This window comes from Lissotriton helveticus, chromosome 1_1 (genome assembly GCF_964261635.1).
Source record: "Lissotriton helveticus chromosome 1_1, aLisHel1.1, whole genome shotgun sequence".
In the NCBI taxonomy this organism is placed as follows: Eukaryota; Metazoa; Chordata; class Amphibia; order Caudata; family Salamandridae; genus Lissotriton; species Lissotriton helveticus.
In genome coordinates, this window is record NC_136057.1 from 509,948,994 (window position 1) to 509,966,078 (window position 17,085).

Consider the following 17,085-nt stretch of genomic DNA (forward strand, 5'->3'; position numbering starts at 1 on the left):
CTTCTATTTCCTTTTATTCTACTGCTTTTGCTTCTTTGAAGCTCTCTATTTTCTTTCTTTTGGCCTTTTCTTTCTTTATTTCATACTCTATTGGCTTCCTTTGTGCCTTTTCTGAGAATCCTGGTACTTTCTTGTGGAAGTCGATCTTTTCCTGGCCTTAAAATGGCCGCCGAGCCTTTCTGGCTTCTGATTGGTCTGTTTGCCTGTTTCCAAAATGGCCGCCGAGACTCTCGCGAGAGCTCGCGTCCAATCACGGCGCTGCCTGACTCCAAAATGGCCGCCACGTGCGTTTTCAATTCTTATTGGCTCTCGCGCCTGACCCCAAAATGGCCGCCGAGATTCTCCCGAGAGCTCGCGCTGCCTTCTCCACTTCAGTTTCAGTTTCCACTTTCGCGCTTTTTGTTATGGGCGCTTACCGGAGGGGTCGCTTCTCTTTTCTGTTCCTCCTGCAGCGATCGGGGTGGGCTCCCGCGTCGTTGCTGCTTTATGGATGTCGCTGCGCTCCTGTACTCCTTCCTCTGGTCACGACACGATCCAGGGTGGGCTCCTGGTTTGAAATCGCGATTTTCTTCACGTCGGACGATTCTGATCCCACCATCCGTCGCCAGTTGTCGCATCCGACCTCTACACAATATACAGGAGACGGTAGGGTGTAGCAGATAGTTCCTTTATTATGTTGATAGCATATTGGTACAGCATGCTCTGCGCCCTGACCTCTTGCTCCGAGGTCCTGATCCCGACTGCCCTCATCCCCTCCCCTGACCGGATGTGGTGTCCGGTGTCCTTGTCCCCAAACCCTGAGTCCCCAGGGTCCTAGTGCCATCGTGTGGGCACGACAATAACTATGACCCCAGGCGCAGTGGTGGGCCACAGACCCCACAAAGCAGCAAATTCTGAGAGAAAACATGCTGGCTTTTACATTACCCAGGGAGAAGGGGAGTGTGGGGGGCAGTCTTTGGGCTGGTGACGGGGACGTGTAGACACAGTACGTGTGCACTGCCCAAGACACAGAGACAGAAACAGACAGAGGCAGAGACAGACTGAGGCAGAGACAGACAGGGGTAGAGACAGACAGGGGCAGAGACAGATAGAGACAGGGGCAGATAAAGACAGGGGCAGATAGAGGCAGGGGCAGATAGAGGCAGGGCAGATAGAGGCAGAGACACATAGGGGCAGAGATAAATAGGGGCAGAGATAAATAGGGGCAGAGACAGATAGGGGCAGATTGATAGAGGCAGAGACAGATACAGGCAGAGACAGATAGAGGCAGAGACAGATGGGGCAGAGATAGATATGGGCAGAGACAGATAGAGACAGAAACCGACAGATAGAGACAGATAGACAGAGACAGACAGGGACAGACAAACAGAGGCAGAGACAGACAGAGGCAGAGGCAGGCAGAGACAAGCTGAGACAGACAGAGGCAGAGATAGAGAGGCAGAGAGACAGAGAGGAGGAGACAGAGATGGAGGGAGACAAAGAAGGAGACGGAGGGGGACAGAGAGGGAGACGGAGGGAGACAGAGGGAGGGAAACAGGAAGGGAGACAGAGGGAGGCAGACAGAGGGAGGGAGACAGAGAGAGAGGGAGACAGAGAGAGAGGGAGACGGAGGGACAGAGAGGGAGGGAGACGGAGAGGGAGGGAGACAGCTAGGGAGGGAGACAGAGAGGGAGGGAGACAGACAGGGAGGAAGACAGACAGGGAGGGAGACAGACAGGGAGGGAGACAGAGAGAGAGGGAGACAGAGAGAGAGGGAGACAGAGAGAGAGGGAGACGGAGAGCGAGGGAGACGGAGAGCGAGGGAGACGGAAGGACAGAGAGGGAGGGAGACGGAGAGGGAGGGAGACAGCTAGGGAGGGAGACAGAGCGGGAGGGAGACAGAGCGGGAGGGAGACAGACAGGGAGGAAGACAGACAGGGAGGGAGACAGACAGGGAGGGAGGGAGACAGAGAGGGAGACAGAGAGAGAGGGAGGCAGAGAGAGAGAGACAGAGAGAGAGGGAGACAGAGAGAGAGGGAGACAGAGAGAGAGAGGGAGACAGAGAGAGGAGGGAGACAGAGAAAGGAGGGAGACGGAGAGGGAGGGAGACAGAGAGAGAGGGAGACACAGAGAGGGAGGGAGACGGAGAGGGAATGAGACGGAGAGGGAGGGAGACGGAGAGAGAGGGAGACAGAGAGGGAGGGAGACAGAGAGGGAGGGAGACAGAGAGGGAGGGAGGCAGAGAAGGAGGGAGACAGAGAGGGAGGGAGGCAGAGAAGGAGGGAGACAGAGGGAGGGAGACAGAGGGAGGGAGACAGAGGGAGGGAGAGGGAGGGAGACAGACAGACAGAGTGAGTGAGACAGAGGGAGACAGAGTGAGTGAGTGTGTGAGTGTGTGAGAGATGTGTATGCCTGGTCTGATGGCTCAGTAGAAGAAGGCATCCGTGGCAGGGGCCTGTGTTCAACCTCATGGTCAGTTGTTTTTGTTGCTCTAGCCCCTCCCCCTCCCCCACTGAGCCCCCCCCACCACCAGTGCAGCCCTCGGCCACAAACTACACTGTAAATTTGGCCCCAGAGAGAAAGTTTGTGAGTACCCATACTCTAGACAGTCACACAAAGGGAGTTGGGGTGTAACATCTGCATCCTGATAGCCCATCACTAGGCTGATGGGCCTTTTTGAGTTAGATTGGGAGGGAGGATCTGAATCTTGCACCTGAATAATGCTCTGCCCGTCTCCAAACAAAGAGCTGCATATACCCCTGTAGTAAGTCTGGAGCCAGGGCAGGAAAGGCAGGTACCCTGTGATCTTCAAAGGCCTCTTTGGAGTTTCCCCCACTTCAACGGCACATTTGAGTATTGGACCCCTGACACCACCAAATCAGAACTTTGCTGGAACCAAGGACATTCTGCCTGGAAGAAGAACTGCTGTGCCATAGGAGGGACTGCCACTTTGATGACTGCATTGCTGTGTTGTAGAAGGGACTGTCACTTTGCAACCTGATCTGTTGTGTTGGCCTGATGCTTCTTACTTGGGTGTGAGAAGGACTGAACCTGTTCTCTACATACTTGAACCCAAGTTTCTCCAAGGACTTTCTGGCTTGCCTCCTGTTCACTGAATTCTCAGGGCCATAAAAGACATCTTGCAACTCTGGTGGTGCTGCTGGCCTATGTCATCTGTGAGTTCTACCCTTGCCTGAGGTGCTTCCCTCCAGTTTTAGGCCAAAAAAGTGGGTTTTGCAGCTGTTTTCTGCACATATCGACACAGTGAAACCATTTCACCAATCAGAACCAACACAGTGGCCCCCAACGCAGTGCTGATTCAACAAAGATGTGGGTCTAGACTTCGAGGCTCCATGACGACGCAGTGCTAATCCCAAGACGTTTCTGTGAGGCTTGATTCCGATGAAGTACCGACCCTTCGACACCGACTGCGAGGCTCAACTCCGGGAGCCTGCTCCGCTACAAGGTACTTTTTCAGCTGGCCCTGGGTGGGTCCCGTAGTGAGCTTGCCCTCCATCACAGTCAGCCCAAGCTTTGGATTTATCCTGGTCTAGCGTGACCTTTAGTACACTTCAAAGCCCTATTGATTTTTAATCACTGTTTTTGGATTTAATCTTACAAAACTCATATCTCGACTTCTACTTATTGGATTTTTGTCGGTTTTGTCGTGTTTTACTCAGATAAATATTCTCTATGTTTCCTAAACTGGTGTGGAGTCCTTTTGTGGTGTTTTCGCTGTATTACTGTAATTTCGGTGTTGCACAAATACTTTATACATTGCCTCTTAAGTTAAGCATGACTGCTCTGTGCCAAGCTACCAGAGGGTGAGCACAGGTTAATTTAGGTTGTGTATCAGATTTACCCTAACTAGGATTGTGGTCCCTACTTGGACAGGGTGCAAACCTCTGCCAACTAGAGGCCCAATTTCTAACATTGGTGATCAGCAATGAGGACAGGACTTGGGCTTGTGCAGTACCTTATAGTAATTTGGTGTCCACTACTATCAACATTTGAATCAATTGTCTCTGGTCCCCATTGACATTTTTTTCCTACTCTTTTCAATTGGAATTTTTAAATTTTAAATTATCCCCGATTGCCATTTTTGCTTTTTCCTAAATGTATGTCTATGATAAGTGGTTCTCCCTCTGTACCTGCAAGAATGGAGTTTGAGCCGGTCAGATTTGAGGATTACACTGTGGCCCAGCTCAGGGATTTCTGAAAGGATTTTGGGCTTCCTATAAAGAGCACCACTAGGGAGGTGGAGCTGCAAAAGGCACTGGGAGCCTGGTCTGAAGCCCATGCTGTATTAGATGGAACCCCAGAGGAGGATGAGGCTGAGGAAGAGCTGGATGAGGAGGAAGATTTGGACCAGGGTCTAAGAGGAGGCCGTGGGCTTTTGTTAATGGAGGAGGAGGGCAACTTACTTCCAGGAATGGTGGTCCCTACCAGAGCAGGGCGCAGTATGTCATCTAAAGTCCTGTCCCCAGAGGAGCTGGTTGAACGGAGGGAGGAGAGAAAGTTCAAATTGGAGCTGGATAAGCTCAAATTGGAGAGGGAAAAGGTCTTGGAAGAAAAGAAAAAGGCTAGTCATGGAGATGGAGGAAAGCAAAACGAGATTAGCCATGGAGGAGGAGGAAAACAAAGCCAGGTTGGCCATAGAAGGAAATAAACTAATGTTGGCTCAGGGGTTGAGCCTGTGAAAGCTGGACATCAAAGCTAGGCAGGTGAAGTCCATCAGTGATGGTGGCAGCAATTCGTCTGTGCCCTCTGACAGACCCATGGGTCGGGTGTCTGATTTTGTGGTGGGAGAAAACAGACAGATGGTTTGAGGCCTATGAAATTGCAGTCCAAAGGCACAAGGTCCCTGAAGCAGATTTGGGGGTTAGTCTTTGGATTGGAGACATATTGTAGTAATCTCCTCCAACTTCTAAAGGCATTTGTGATGTCATTGCTATGGCTATGGAATTTACTTGTTTGAATGTCAGGAACATGTCAGTTCCTGGGAGCTGCGGAGGAAAACGGTCAAACAACACGAAGTCTCTTAACCTACATGCCCCAGCGTGATTACTTCAATTTGGTGATGAGTTGGCTGACTGTTATGTGTCTCCACCCACGTGTGTAGCTCCAGCTGCCTACTTCCCGTCTTGCCAGGCCTGTATGCCAGTCTTTCCATCTGACCGCTGACTTATACTGCGAGGTGCTCACCTCTCCGCTCGCCCAGTCTTACCCCTCAGTGTTTTTCACACCGATGTGATGTCTGGTCTCGGTGTGTTTTCGGGGTTTGAGGTTAACCTTTGTGGAGTGTGGCGTCTTTTCACCTTCGCGCTCACCTTCTTCAACCAGCTTTAGAAAACTCCCCAGAACCGTGAGTTTCACCCCTAATCTGACTGTGCGGCGTGATTAGTGACTGTCCTTCTGGCAATTCATTGTCCCTCTGGCAATTCATTATGTGTGCTGATTGAGTATAAGCCTTTGTGTGCTCCATCTGTTCCGTTGGTGTGCACTAGTGTTTCGGAGCACAGAGATCCTTTCACTAACCCTGTCACCACTTTCTGATGACGTGGTAGTACGTACAGACAGAGCTAGTCAAGACGACCGCACGTCACCCTATGCGTGGTTGGAGAGGGCAAACTTCGTCATCGCGTATTACTCACAAGTGTGCGTTGCATTCCAAGGCCACATTTCTGAAGAGAATGAAAGCGTACATTAACAGGCGTGCACTGCGTTTCAGCTTATGGGCGAAGTTCTCCTTCGTGAAGGGAGGGCAAGCAGTGTTTCAAGAAGCAGCGATTCTTATTTATGAAGGGAAAAAAAGCGAGAAGCAGTATTTCAGGTAGCGGTGTCTCATCATTCTGGTTTTGGAAGAAAAACAGGAAGCAGTTTCTGGAAATGATGTCTCATCATTCTGTTTTTTCCTGGAATACAAGCAGCATGAAGGAAACAGTCTGGTAGTGGACGCTCTGCAGATTGTATTTTTGTTTCTATTTATTGGGAAAATAAATGTGTTTGTGACAACTAACTTTTTGCTTTGCAGGTGGATTTTCAGACAAAGTGGACGCTCTGCAGTGTGTTTTTTTTTTCTCCTTTTGAAAAAAAGTGTTTGTTACAACTAAGTTTTGCTTTACAGGTGTACTTTCAGCACTTCGCTTCACAGTCTGTATTTATTATTATTGTCATTTCATCATGCAGAATTTACAACTCCTCCCCCCTATTTACAGCTTCCAGGTGATCCTCCAGTTAGTTGGAAAGTTTGGTATAGAGCGTTTGAGAAATATTTAGGTGCCAATGGGGGGTAGCAGATTCAGTGCACAGAGAAAACATTTCATTTTAGAGCATAATCTGGGGTTTGAGGGACAAGCTGTATTAGAACATCTTCCTCCTTTGGACGTAGTTGAAGGAGAAGAGGAATTAAATTAATTTTACCAAGCAGTGAGTATGCTGCAGAAACAGTTTGATGTAGAAAGTAGTCTTGTCATAGCCAGACATAAATTCTTTACAAGAGAACAGGATAATGATGAGAGCATTGTGCCCTACGTAGCAGCTTTACACATACTGGCGTCTGAGTGTGAGTTTGAACATTTCACCTCACAACTCATTCGTGATCAAATTGTTGTTCACTGCAGTGATAAAAAAGTTCAGGAAAAGTTCCTCACACTAAGGAATCCTTCTTTACAAGAGACAATCTCCATAGTTAAAAGTATTGAGCTCTCTCAAAAAGCATTGAGAGAACTCATGCCAGAAAATATTGCTGTAGGTATTGTGAAGGACAGTAAAGATAAATCACAGGCTGAAAAAGACAAACCTCAATTTGAACAAAAAGGGGTTAGGTACATCCTTAGCAAAAATGATAAGAAAAGTGTGTACTCAAAGAATGTTTGTACAAAATGTGGGTATCCTTCTAATTTTCCCAATTCTAGGATATGTCCTGCCAGGACTACATTGTGCCGCAAGTGTGGCAAACAAGGGCATTTTGCAAAGATGTATGGTTTTCGGGGCAGTGTTAATGTGGGTATGCCGAAGAAGATAAATCCAGTACGGTGTGTGAGGTGGTGAGTTTGTTTACAGAGTTAGTAGTTGTCGTCAAGGATGATTCTGTGGTTGTGGTTGTGGTGGATGGCAAATCTCTTCATCTGCTGGTGAACTCAGGTGCACGTATGACTATGATCACTGAGGAGTTATTTGAGAAGTCCTGGGCAGATGGATATCTCAATCAACCAGACAGAAGTCCTGTTTCTTATGAGGCAGGACAATTGAGTTATCTGGGTTTTTTGAAACCTCTCTTGTTTTTAAGGACAGCCATATTTGAGGGAAGGTCTATGTGGCAAACGAAGGCCTCAATATTCTCGGATGGTACCATCAGGGCTTGTTCGACATGACACTTAGGCCTGGAACTTCAGAGCAAGTTTCTGTGGTTGATGAACATTCTCAAGGTGAGACTCTAGTCTCTTGTTCCAACAGATTTTGAAGGTTTTTGGAGACAGTTTGGGATGCATTAAAGGTTTTAAGCATTTTATTAAAGTCAAAGATGGTGCTATCCCAATTAAGCACAAGTCTTACAATGTACCGTTCAGTGTCAGGGATAATCTGTCAGCAGAACCTAAGAGAATGTGTGAGTCAGGAGTTATTGAATCCATTGAATCCTCCCTTTGGTTGTCCCCTTTGGTAGTTGTGCGGAAAAAAATGGGAATCTCAGAGTCTGCATAGACTTGTACAGTTTGAACTAGGAGATCTGGGTAGACTCACATTCCCTTCCTCGTATTGATGATATCCTGTCCAAGTTTGCTGGTGCGAAATGTTTTTCCAAAATCGATCTCACGTCAGCACATCATCAAGTTGAACTAGACCCTGCAATTAAGCACTTGACTGCTTTTAAATCGCCCATAGGGACATTTCAGTTTCTGAGGTTGCCTTTCGGGTTAGCCTTGGCAGCGTCGTTTTTTCAACGAATTATGGAAAAGATGTTGGAAGGTGTCACCGACACTGTAGTGTTCCAAGATGACATTTTGGTTGCTTGTAAGTGCAAATAATCACATGACAAAAACCTTACTTTGGTTTTGGAGAAGTTGGAGGCTAAAGGCATTGTGGCTAATAAACTCGAGTGTGTTTTCGGTGTAGAATCTATTGAGTATTTGGGGCATCGCATCTCTGGAGAAGTTATCGTTCCTAGAGAAGGTCTTGTTCAGGCCATTGTGAATGCTCCTCGTCCCACTTCAAAGGAACTGGTGTCTTCATTTTTGGGGATGTGTGAATTCTACACTAAATGTATTCCTAATTTTACGGATAAGACCCTACACTTGAGAGAATTACTAAAGAAGAAAGAATCGGGGTCTTGCAAGATCCTGACACCTTTCGATCCTTGCTATCAGTGTACCGTGTCTGTTGACGCCAGTTTGTATGGTCTAGGAGGCATGATTTCTCAAGTCAAACAGGGTAAAGAGTACACTGTGGGCTTTGCCTCACGAGCTTTATGCCCTACTGAAAAGAACTATTCTGTCATTGAGCGTGAGCTGTTGGCGTATTGTTGGGCTTTGGAGTGATTCAAATGTTTCCTGTGGGGTAAGACCTTTAGCTTTCTGACTGACCACAAACCTCTCATTACTATTCTTGAGGGTAACATTGTAAAAGATCATACTCCAAGGATTGCCAGGCTAAGTTGCTACAATATAATTTTGAGGTTGCGCACATATCTGGGGGAAGAAACACCAGGGCTGGTTTTCTCTCAAGGTTTCCTTTACCTTTGTCAAAACAAGAACTTGATGATCATGCTGAAGAGGAGTGTCTTATTGCTGAAGTTGATGCTCGCTCCTTAGGTTGTTTTTCAGAACAGGAGTGGTTTACGGGGTATGAAGTCAGATACTGTACTCAAGAGTGTTAAAGAGTTCATTGTGTCTGGGTGGAGCAAGGAAAAACACCTAGATTGTCATCTGAATCCTTTTGCCAAAATTGCCGATGAACTCACTTTGGAGGGTGGAGAAATGATCAGGCGGGGGGAAAAATGCATTCCACCTGAGTCTTTAAGAACTCGCATTATTGATTATGGCCATGAGGGCCGCCTCGGTCAAACTAATACCAAAAGAAGGATCCGTGCAGTCTATTGGTGGTTCTCCATGGACCGACAAATTAATGATGTTGTGGAAGGTTGTCTGACATGTACTAGCTAAAAAAAATCATAAAAATTGTTTCGCTTCCTGTGCAAGAGGTCATTGTTCCCAATGGTCCTTGATTGAAGCTAGCCATTGATTTTGTGGGATATAAATTTGCTTTGGTTGTGGCTGACTATTTCAGCAAAGGGTGGGAGGTGCAATTCTTGACCGATTCTAATTCTCAAGAGGTAATCAAGTTTCTTTAACGTCTCTTTGCAAGAAAGGGGTTCCCCAAAGAAATTGTCTCCCACAATGGAGTACAATTTACCTCCAAAGTAATGTCTGATTTTTTGAGCCAGTCTGGTATTGCTCACAAGTGTGTGGCTCTCTATAACCCTCAGGCCAATGGTTATATTGAGCGCACCAACCATATTCTAGTTGAATGTGTTCAGTGGGCCGTTTCTTCAAGGACTGATCTTAAGGAAACTGTTCAAAGTATGCTCTGGGCATATTGCACAACTCCCAGTTCCTTCATGGGTTCCAGTCCCTTTAAACCTCTCAGGGATAGAGAAGCTTCTTTTCATTAGTGTCCCGCTTGGATGAAGCAATGGGGTTCACTGACTAAGTATGGGGAGTGTTAAGCCGATGTTGGGTCAATTGATCAATCTGTTCTCCCTATTCCTGAGAGTTTCAAGTCTAATGTCTCTGTGGGAGATTGGATGAGAATTAAATCCCCCCTTAGTGTCCGTAAAGGCCTATCAAAGTTTGGTCTTCCTGTTAAGGTAGATGCCATTTCTCGTTTTGCTGTACTGGTCAATGGGAAGAATTGCTGGAACCTATCTAGGATTTACAAGATTCCTAAGAGGGTTGTTTCCCAATTAGACCTTGGGTCTGGAGATCTGGCTGATACTCAAACAACGCAGTTTAGACCGACTCAGAAAGTGATTTCTGGCTTTGATGAGTCATCTTTGAAATATGTCCCACCACGCAGGAGTGGTAGGATTAGTCTTCTACCTAATCGCATGGATTTGTATTTACATCTTTTTAATGGATTTGTAAACTGTATTCCTAATCGCATGGATTTGTGTACTTTATTTTATTTCCAATGTTTTTGAGAATCGTTTAAATTGCTGGTATTAATGCACTGTTATTTACATCTTTTTACTCTGTGTTCTCTTTTACTTTCTTCCTTTCAAGTGCATTCTCTTTTGGTTCCTTTCCATCTTGTTTCCATTTTCTTCCATGTTTTCTTTCCTTTTGTACTCATTTATGTTGTCATTGGGAAGAAGGGAGTTGTAGTCTCCTCCAACTATCTTGTGGCATTTGTGATGTCATTGCCATGGTTATGGAATGTACCTGTTTGAATGTCAGGAACCTGTCATTTACTGGGAGCTGTGGAGGCAAACGGTCAATAAACACGAAGTCTCTTCACCTACCTGCCCCAGTGTGATTACTTCACATATCCCTAGTGAGGGGAGGGACACTCAATTGGGAGTGACAGGATAAGGAATCCCCCCATGAAGGTGGCCCAAATCAGAAAGTTGGTTTGACCACAGAGAAATATAAATTGAAATTCAGGGATAGGCATAAAATTTCCTAGCAGACCTGGATGGATTGTGTGGATTCTTTTTGCAAGGCACTGGATGGTTGGGTGAAGGATATTGAGGTAACAGATTATCCGGGAAGTATAATCTGTTTACAACAAAGCATATGTTCAGTCTTTGCTTTCCAAATCTGCTGCAACACCTTGTAGATAGTAAGATTACTGACCCCAGAAAGTTTGCTAAGGAGGTGGACCCTGGTTTAGCACCGGGGTCCAGAGGAAGGTATCTGGTGGGGGATCACCACAAGGGTAGGCAGGGTCATCAGCAGAAGGCATGGACTGTCATATCCCGCTGAGGGCTGTCACTGCTCCAATCGTAGCCATGGAACTGATGGGGATCTTTCCCCTTCTGGGTTTCCACAATGAAGTGGTATCTAACCAGGATACCAACGTCATGTCCAACTACATGAAGGCTAGGTGGAAGGGGTGTGGTGTGACCTGTAAGTTCACCACTCCTTCCCACCCCCAAACCAATAGGTTGATTGAAAGGTTCAACTGTACCCTTAAAGGCAAAAATATGAGTCTACCTGAACCCATGATGCCTAAGTGGGATGTCCTCCTGCCATGCCTTTTATTCACCTACAGGGAGTTTCTACAGAAGGTGGTTGGCTTCAGCCCTTTTGAGCTTGTATATCGACACCCTGTGGGAGGACCTCTCAGTTTGGTCAACAAAGGCTGGTAGCACACTCCCAAGAAGCCAGCCCAGGATGTGTTTAGCTACATGCTGGCATTCCACAACAAGACATCCTGCTTACAGCAGCTCGCACAGGAGAATCTGGAAGCTAGCCAGGGATACATGAAACAATAATACAACTAGAATACCATGCTGGTTGAGCTTCAGCCTGGTCAAAAAGTGTGGGTAATGGAGTAAGTGGATCCCCGGGCCCTGCAAGTCCATTTGTATGGACCTTATGAGATGAAGCAGCACAAGAGTGAAGTCACCTACTTGGCGGACCTCAAGACTCTTTGGAACCTTTTGAGTGTCCTGCATGTGAATCGCCTCATCCCCACTTTTAGTGGTCTGAGATTACAATTTTCTGGTTACTGATGGTAAGTGGAAGAGGAGAGTGAACCTCTCCCCGAACTCCTATCTTCCATGGAGCAGGATGGGCCAGTGGAGAGTGTCAGCCTCCCCCCTACACTGACCCTAGATCAACAAAGAGACTGTCGCCAGCTACTGGGGCAGTTTGCCTCTTTGTTCTCCCTTAACCCAGGACTCACTACATGGTGTACCCATGATATTGATACGTGGGACAGCACACCTGTAAAGAACAAAATGTACAGGCTGTCTGATAAGATGAGGGCCAGCATTAAGAAGTAGGTCTCCAAGATGCTGGCTTTAGAGGTTATTGAACCCTCAAACAGCCCATGGTCCAGCCCAGTTGATGCTCCTTCCCTGGCACCTGACTGGAAACATTTCAGAATGCCCTCATCCCTGACCCAGCTTTCCAGGTCCTTAAATATAGTGGTGGTGTACACTTTGGCTTCAGTGTCTTGAGGCGATCATTCTGTAATTTGCTGGTTGTTGTCTTTTTTAAAGATTGGATATAAATTGATCTGCCCCATGATTCTGGAGCAGTGGCAGTTATAAAGCAATGGTGGTATAGTACTGCCATGTTGCTTCCTGGCCATAGCTAAGAGTGTAAGATGTTCTAAGCTCTGAACTCTGAAGTGGTGCCATTTGGAGAGCACGAAGTACTCACGTTTCAGGTGTCCAGTGAAGGCCACACTTTGCTTGGCGGAGCCATACTCTATAACCCCCCAGGCCGCCAAACTGAACTGAGTGCCAAACTTTTTACTCCACTTTATCCTCTATGCCTGAAATATAAACATTACCTAGCTATATGAGATTTTAACCCGTTTACCGCGGCGATAATTTCACCGCAGTGCGGGCGTTCTATTGTGTGGGTGGGGCCGCGTCAGTCAACGGACGTGTGCAGCACTACCAAGGTAGTGCTCGTGATGGCCGTTGGCCAATGGCATCAAGGAAAGGGTTAATGTACACTTCAAAGAAGTACACAGTACCGCAGCAAGGCACCTTGAAAGAGATATGCAGATTCTCCAGCTCAAGCAATGGGTCAAAGGCCCCACACATAGTGCCCGGCACACTCTAGATCTATTATTTTCCAACAGAGTTCACAAATATCTAGGAGATTACTCCTGTATCTTGGACAGATCACTCACTTATATCCTTTGCACTCAAACTGTGGGCGAATGCAACCAAACCCCTTAAGATCATACGAGTGGGAAACAGAACCTGAAAACTGGTCACTCAGGACCTATTTGAGGACCATTTGCCCCCAACAACCTAACTACTCAAGATACTCTTCCAGCTAATGAGGAATGTCATCAAGAAAGCTAAGAAGACCTACTTTGCACAACGGATAAATGAGAATGGTAACTCGGCAAAAGAATTATTTAGAGTAGTGAAGGAGCTCTGCAAACCAGCCAGCATGCCTCAAACTTTGCCTCCTTCAGAGGAAAACTGTGAAAAGATCAGCAAACTTTTTGATGATAAGATTAGCAAAATCTATTCCTCATTGGACACTAACTCCTTTTTAGCCGTAACTAACTGGGAACACCTACCCCCACACCCATATGTCACAATACAGATGGGCAACTTCTCCCCACTTACAGAACTAGAGGTTGAGAGAGCCATGATGGGAGAACAACCAGGATCCTCCCTCGACCCAAGTCCCCACTTGATAGTCTCCCAAATTACATCAATAATATGCCCTTATGTCACTCACCTACTCAATAGATCCCTGGACACAGCAGTATTTCCAAAAATATGGAAACAGGCTGTAGTGACCCCTCTGCTGAAAAAAGCCGGAACAAATGTTCATAACCCAGAGAACACCCCGCCCCTTTCTCAGCTCCCATACCTCTCTAAGGTCCTGGAAAAGCTGGTGAACAGACAACTGTCCAACTACCTGGAGGTGAATGAACTACTGGACTATTCTCACACTGGCTTTAGAGCTACCAACAGAGTAGAGGCCACTCTCCTAGCCATCCTAGATGACATAAGATCACTGACTGATCAAGGAAAGACTGTTGCCCTGATCTTATTGGACCTGTCGGCGGCGTTCAACACAGTCTCACACAATCTCCTGTTGGAAACTCTCTACGAAAAGAGAATCCACACCAAAGCTCTTCAGTTGCTTAGTTCCTTTCTGAGGAACAGAAGTCATATGGTACGTATGGGCCAGTTTTCCTCAAAACCAAAAAAATGGTGTTCCACAAGGAGCCTCACTGAGCCCACTGCTTTTTAATGGCTATGTGTCAGCTTTGGCATTGATAAGTAGGATATGGGGCTTCAGTATCTGCTCCTATGCGGATGACACACAGCTGATGATAACCATTGATGAAAGGCATGAGGACACCAGGGTTAAGTTAAACAATTGCCTCTCAGAGATGGCAACCTGGATGTCCGAGCATTGCCTTAAGCTAAACGCAGGTAAATCTGAAATACCGCTTTTCTGAGGAGCTAACTTAATTTGGGATGTCACTTGGTGGCCACAATCCTTGGGAGATGCTTCACCGCCTAAACAATGCACAAAAAACTTGGGGATAACTATCGACAACACTCTGTCCATGCAGGATCATATGCGGGTTCTGTGTGGAAGAGGTTTTGCGATTTTGAAACTCCTAAGAAGGCTTTTTCCTTGGATCCCACTAGAATGTAGAAGGACGGTTACACATGCATTACTCATCAGTAAATTAGATTATGAAAACGCATTTTGTGTGGGCATAGCAGACTACCTTTTCTCACTCCTACAGGTGCTGCAAAATGTGGCGGACAAGCATGTGTGTAAAAAAAGCTGATTTAGTTCTGCGTCTGCATGCATGAAACAGCTTCACTGGCTGCCTATGCGCCAAAGAGCAAGATTCAAGCTGCTGAGTCATGCACACAAGGCCCTGCATCACCTTGTGCCTAGAATTCTCCAGAATAAAATTGAATTCTACGTCCCCACGAGGTGCTTAAGATTTCGATACCAAGCATTAGCCAGGCCCGGATGCGTAAAGAAAGTAAAAGCAGGAGGCTGATCATTCTCATACCTGGCGGCTAAGCACTGGAACGAACTACCCCAAGACCTACGTTTTACTGAAGACTATGTAACTTTCAGGACACAACTAAAAAACCCAGCTTTTTCCTACGATGTAAGTGTGGGCAGTCGAAGGCACCCAATATAAACCACCATGTGTTCTGCAAGACAGCGCCGTGATATCCGTCAGGATGAATGTTGTGCTTTACAAATAAATGCAATAAATAAGCTCCTATTTCATGAATATTTCTGCTTGGTATTCCTGAGTTTCCTCTTGCTGTCTTTCACGTCCTTGCTGTATTGACAGTGGGGGATGTGATCCGTTCCATGGGTGCCTTAGTGTTTGCCTATTGTTCACCCTTGCCACAATTTGTGCAGAGCTATCACCATTTTAAACAATTGCGGAAGAGTGCTTGCTACTGAAGAGTGGTTACTGCCCTGTAGCTACTTTAACTTCCTGGGTGCCAAGTTCTTAGTATTAAACTTGCTCCATCTCACTCTTTTTGTGGGCTTGCAGATTTCCTCCTCCATGGGGGTACCAAGGACTTTTACTGCTAGGGACAGCTGTGGCTGCAGGACAAATATGGAAATTAATGGGTAATGATTCATTGTGTCCTGTATTCCAATTGAAAAGTCTGATAGCTGCAAGAAGTGGGAGCTGCTAAGGAGCACGTAATCCAATGGAGACACAATATTGAAGGATAGTGGAAGGTTTACCCTGGAGGCCCTATTTTGGGCTGTGATTAGCTGGTAGTTTTTAAGAAATGTATTTAGCATTTTCCCTGCTGTATCCATTATTTCTTTGCCCACTGAATTTTACCCCATCCTGCATGTATTTAACGGCCACATGCATCATTGTAGGATTTTGCAATTCCTAAATTGCGAAAATTAAGGAATCGCAATTTAGGAATTGCAAAATCCTATGCATCAAGAAATCTTTAAACTTTTTAGGATTTCTTAATTTTCGGTATTTGCGATTCCTTAATTGCGAATCGCAATTAAGGAATGGCATTACATTGATTCCTATGGGCCTAGAGGCCCATAGGAATCAATGCCTTTTTGCATTTTTTTAATTTGCGAATCGCAATTTGTTGATGCATTTCAAGGGTGCTGAGGGGGGTCCAAAGGACCCCCCCATGCACCCTTGAAATGTTTTTTTAAGTGCAAGTTTCACACACACATGTCCAAAGGACATGTGTGTGTGTAACATGACACTTTCAAAAATGCTTTTTTGAGCATTTTTGAAAGATTTCGCAAATTAACACGAGGGTCAACCTCGTGTTAATTTGCACCTCCTATTTCCAAATTCGCATTTTTTATAAAAATCATGCATTGCATTTAAGGAATCGCACAAATGCGATTCCTTAAATGCAATCGCATTTTTGGGAAATGCAAAACATTGCGGTTCTTTAAAAATTGTTTCATGCATACCAAAAATGAATTTGGAATCGCAAACGGACGATTTTTCCGATTCGCACCATTTGCGACTCCAAATTTACTTGATGCATGTGGCCGTAAGTCCCCAGCGATGATTAGTTCGCTAGAAGGATGGGCGTGGATGAAGTCTCCAAGGAGAGCCCTAGTTCTCCCATTTTAGCTATTCTCGGACTGTCTCTACAGTTAAAGTACACATTGATTAGCAGTGTGTGTGCGTTGATTCTATTTGTCTGTATGCCTTGTAGGTGCACCGCTAAGGCCAAATCAGTGGAGATATCGATTTTTCTACTGTTATATTTAGCACCAGGGGGTAGATGTATCAAGCCGTTTGCGATTTGCAAAGGCCTGAATTCTCAGAATTCCGGCGTTTGCGAATCGCAAATGGTCTTTCTGCATGTTTTGACATGTAACAAAAAATTGCAAAATAAGGAATCGCAAAAATTTGCGATTCCTTATTTTGCTTAAGCATAAGGAATCGCAATTTTGTGATTCCTTAAATGCATGTATGTAGCATTTTGGAATTGCAAATTTAGGTTAAGAAATCGCAAATTACCACCAACTTGTAGTTGGTGGTAATTTGCAAATTCTTTTAAAAATGCACAATTTGGCATTTGTGAAGGTGGCATGTGACGCACATACATGCCCATAGGGCATGTATGTGCTCCATAAGCACACACATGTAAATTTCAGGGGTGCAGCAGGGTGTTCTTGAGACATCCCTGCACCCTTGAAATTATTCTCAATTTGCGATTCGCAAATTGCGATTCGCAAATTGAGAATTATTTCACAATCATTCCTATGGGCCTCCTGGCCCATAGGAATGAATGGGAAATTATTCCTTAATTGCGAATTCGCAAATTGCGAATTCGCAAATAAGGAAGAATAAGAAATCGCTAAAAAATTACGAATGTTAACATACATTTTGCGATTTTTAAAT